At 40.3% G+C, this 4,658-nt stretch overlaps 1 long non-coding RNA gene across 1 annotated transcript; it reads left to right on the top strand.

Moving 5' to 3' along the window:
* Window positions 1–625: 625 nt before the first annotated feature.
* Window positions 626–3,164, top strand: LOC134446225 (uncharacterized). The gene is made up of 5 exons (XR_010034389.1): window positions 626–955; window positions 1,816–1,846; window positions 1,984–2,054; window positions 2,827–2,892; window positions 3,036–3,164. It is a non-coding gene; the product is annotated as an uncharacterized LOC134446225 (long non-coding RNA).
* The last annotated feature ends 1,494 nt before the right edge of the window (window positions 3,165–4,658 follow it).

Here is a 4,658-nt window from a genome sequence, read left to right as displayed (position 1 = left end):
TCACCGCCTTTGGTTTGCTCCTATACGGTTAGGATTGGATTTTAGGTTAGGACTGTGTTAACTCATTGAGTGCCAGCCATTTTCAAATTCAGACCGGGGGGTTGCCAGGCTTTTTTCAACGTTTGAGTGATTTTTCAAGAGCCATAAAAAATTGAGTTCTTTGTCCATGTGAACAACAAACATACCAGATCAACGTGTTAGGCCCCACCCCCCATAAAAAAAATGCAAATGACTTGATATCAAGTCTTTGGCACTGTGTCATACATTCTGAAAAGACTCGTTTTCAAGTCCATGGCACTCAAAGAGCTACCAGGCTGCTGCTAGCTCGTTTTGAGGAAGCAGTCCATGACAGAACACAGAACACTGCCTTTCACATGGCCATTGGCTATTTGGACTGGACCCGAGTGTCGTGCAGTCTTGTCGATGTAGACTACCTGTCGAGCTGAGCTACAGAGCACTGCTGGGTATGCTAACAGGTTACTGATAGCCCATTTAGACAGAACACCGGCTCAGGCATAGCCGTAACTACCATTGAGGACACAGAGGTCATGTCCTCTGTATTTTTTTGAAGTAATGTAAAATGTATCTATGATGAAAATCGATATACACTGAAAAAAGAGGGAATGGCGGGTCTTTGAATTAACCTATATAAAGTAAATAGATGCAAAACAATTCATTAACATTCCTTGAGTAAACATGATTTCATCAAATAAGGATAATGTGTTCTTGGAGACTGCTGAATTGGCATGTTTCTAATGCTTTGAATGAACATGATTAAGTTGTGTCTGGGGTGGCCTCCAGTCCTGAGGTGGCGCTAGTGCACCACTTTCTAAGACAAGAAGAAGCCGGAAAGTTTCAAGCCAGAGAATCGTTCGCCTCAGTCAGCCCGGTCCTACTCTTCAGTCTCATCTCGCTGGAATAGTGTTGTCATGTGTGAAGATATACACGAAATTGAGTAAGTAACTGAAGTACTTTCATTTATGGTGGGCGATGTACTACTGCTCTTGTGTCTTTTGTGTGTGGAAGCTGAGCTTAGACTCTACTACATTTACCCGCGCAGTGCTCTTTGCTTAGTAACAGGTGCACTGCAAACACATGCAGTTGGCTATGCCCCATGTAATTTTAGAAAAGAATGGAAAATATGTACATTTAGGATATTCAAAGGATGTAGTAAAAACTGCAATCTACAATCTAGCTGGTTATCTTCAGTTAATAGCTATATTTGCGCGGGAGGGTCTGATCCGTTAATGGGGGAGGGGTGGTGAGGGGTATGCACAGAACTAGAACTTGATCGAACACGTTGCATGCTCACGAGAACAGGGCTGGCGTCGTTTCGGTGTGTTCATTTTAAGCCAAGTATTCTATTTTTAAAGTTTTCTTTTCTTATCCAACCCAGGTGTTTAATGCACACATGCACTTGTGGTCTTAACCGAAGATTAATGAAATGTAAGCTTTCCTGCACACGAAGTCAAAGAACAACCGACCTAGATAGAGTGCATATAACCTGAATTTAAACTTTGCACAGGGAATTGGATGAAACATGTGGGAATAGTATCCTATTTATTGAAGTGCATATCACTTTTTTTTAGTTGCACTTATGGTGCAATGCAAAGCATGCACTGCCTTATCTCGTTTTACTTTGCCTATATCTTCCTCTTTTAAGTGGAGCATTGTTTACAAGTAGCCTAGTTTACAGAATGCATGCTCCTCATTCACGAATCCTGTGCTGTTTATTAAATGCTTAACCTCACCAATTCCTTCTTTCTTTCTTTCTTTCTTTCTTTCTTTCTTTCTTTCTTTCTTTCTTTCTTTAAGGACTTCTGCTGCACTGTTCGAAGTCTGTAAGGTAAGACATTCAATGCTGATTGTCTATAAGGTTTTTATATTGTTTTTATATTGTGTGAATGTGTGTGTGTGTGTGTGTGGGGCTTTTCCCTAATGTTTATGATTTGTCAATCCTTTGGGCTCTTTATGCCTTTTCAGATCAGTGCTGAATTCAAAAGAATAACCACAGTTCCCCTGCAATCCAAGCAACTGTTGCTGAATTGGCTGATGTAAGTTTCTGTATTTTTTGCCTGTCTACTTGATGGTTCCTGAGCAGAAAGCCTTTTTTACTATTGAGTTACACCCATGCATGTTAAAACCCCATAGAGAGGATCATGATCTGCCTTAGTAGTCATGGTACCAGTACATTCATATGCATGTTTCTTTTGGTGGCAGTCAGCTTCCCAATGTTGATGCCATTCATAGAATCCCAAAACAAATCAGTCCCACCACCATTTTTGACCGTAAACATGGGACTATTTTCTTTATACGTCTCCCTTGGCTACTATCACACATGCTTGAAACAATATAAAGCAAATGTGTTCATCATGGTTTCATCAGAGACAAACAGACTTCAGATATGGATTGCTGGAACCATGTCCTGTGGTCTGATGACACCAACATGAACAAATTTTTTCGGATGGTGTCAAGCATGTGTGATCTTAACCAAGTGAGTAGTACAAAGTAAACTGTCCCATGCTCATGGTCAAGAAGTGGTAGTGGGACAGACATGGTTTTAGGCTGGATGCATGGCGTCAATATTGGAAATCTGAATTTCTCCAACATGTACCATGACAATTGAAGCAGATCATGATACAGTCTGTGATTTTAAAGGCGCAGAGAGTGATTTTTTAAAGTAGTTTATTTCCAGAACTCATGCTGCACAGGTTACAAATGTTCTCCTTTTCTTTCTTTCTTTCTTTCTTTCTTTCTTTCTTTCTTTCTTTCTTTCTTTCTTTCTTTCTTTCTTTCTTTCTTTCTTTCTTTCTTCATTTCATTAAGTTGTACAAGATGCACCATTTCTGAGGACTTCTGGCACAGTGGCCTGCACTGTTCAAAGTTTGCAAGGTAAGACATTCAATTCGGATTGTCTTAAATGTTTTGATTTGTGAATTACAGCATTATATCTCCTTTCTTGAATGTGTGTGTGGCTTTCTCCTAATGTTAATGATTTGATTGTTAAATCCTTTGGGCTCTTTATGTCTTTTCAGATCAGTGCTGAATTGAAAAGAATCTCCACAGTCCCACTGCAATGCCCTGCACTGTTCCAAGTCCACAAGGTAAAGCATTCACTTTGGCCACAACCCTACCCAGTGCACCTTAACAACTTGACTCCTGCTTTAAATTAGCTGTTACCTGAAAGGGGTGACTAAATATTCCAGTGGTATAAGGAGCTGCTTCTCGAATTTTTATATTTAAATTTTGTCGTACTCTGACCAGTGAATATTAGATTATTGCTTAGTACTAGAATTGGAGTTATCTGAGACAAGATGATCTGATCTGAGAAGTTTGATGACTACCTCCCTGGTGTTCCCACGCTCAGTGTGGAGTGTGACACTAGTTAGTTTGTATGCATTGTGCTATGCTCAACATGACATTGAGAGGCTTCAGTTGAAAGTGAGCAAGCTATCCCACGGTTTCCTTATTCCAATACACTTACTACACAATGCATGTGCAGCTAAACAAAAAGAAATATTAATATCTTCTATGTAGAAACAAAATGAACACTACTATGAAGTGTATAATATCTCAGAGCACTTTGTTGACACATGTTTTTCTCTCTGATGGGTGGGGGGGGGTAGAAATCAGAGTCCACAGAGTGCACCAGCTGTGTTACGCTTTTCATTATATTGCCCATTGTATGTCTGCCTAGAATATTGCATGTTTTATTTTTAATCACTTAAGTTATCAGGGAAACGTATTGAGATGGGGAAAACTGTAATAACTTCTTATTTCAGCCCCTTGACAGATAAGCCCTGCATGCCATATTACTGCACGCATGCACAAACGCCAGAGAGGTTCTCAATTCATCTCAGATCAGAGAATATCAGAGAGCAGAGAAATGCAGTAGACTTTTCCTTCAAAGTCTCCTCGCAAGGAACAGTATATATCGTACCTGTATATGCATAATGAAACTTGTTCTCTTAATTGAGACGAACTGATCCTTACATCTCTGTGCTCTGAAACACCTTAAATAGAGGATTGGCATCACTGATTGTCTACTACAAGCCCCTTGTAGGTCCCAGCCAAGGACACAGTAGACCTGGGGTGTTGTTCCATATGAGAGTGAACTTTTTTCATTGGCCTGGGCCCACTGGTATTCCTGTGACACACCAAGGTTCATGTCAAAGTCTTGTCATGCTATGCAATGATCTTGCAGGCCATATAAAATTACTTCATGGGTCACAATTGGCCCTGGGTTTGAGTTTGACATCCCTGCAGAATGAAGGCAACTACACAGCTTTGGCTCTGGTATTTGACAACCTCAGGCCAATTCACACCAGCGTTAAATCATCATCCAGGTCCCACATCAGAATTACAACTGAGAATCTTGACAGTGGAACAGAGGACATGCTTTGGACTTTGCACTAACCTACTGCCCAGCTTAATGTTGATTTATTTGTTAATTCAAATGGCTTGGTTAATTTGTGTTTATTTACTTTTGTCTGTGTTGAATAGGTCATGGATGAAGTTGCCGTAGACGCAGCAATTGAAGACATCACTATTGGAATCTGCTCTGACAGAAGATTGGGCATCCCACCCAAAGGACATTGTCAGTTTTAGTGTATGTCTGTCACACACGTGACACCCAATCGGAAAGGACTCTTTTTTTT

This window comes from Engraulis encrasicolus, chromosome 3 (genome assembly GCF_034702125.1).
Source record: "Engraulis encrasicolus isolate BLACKSEA-1 chromosome 3, IST_EnEncr_1.0, whole genome shotgun sequence".
NCBI lineage: Eukaryota > Metazoa > Chordata > Actinopteri > Clupeiformes > Engraulidae > Engraulis > Engraulis encrasicolus.
Note: the sequence above shows the minus strand (reverse complement) of the source record. Positions and strands in the feature narration are given on the sequence as shown.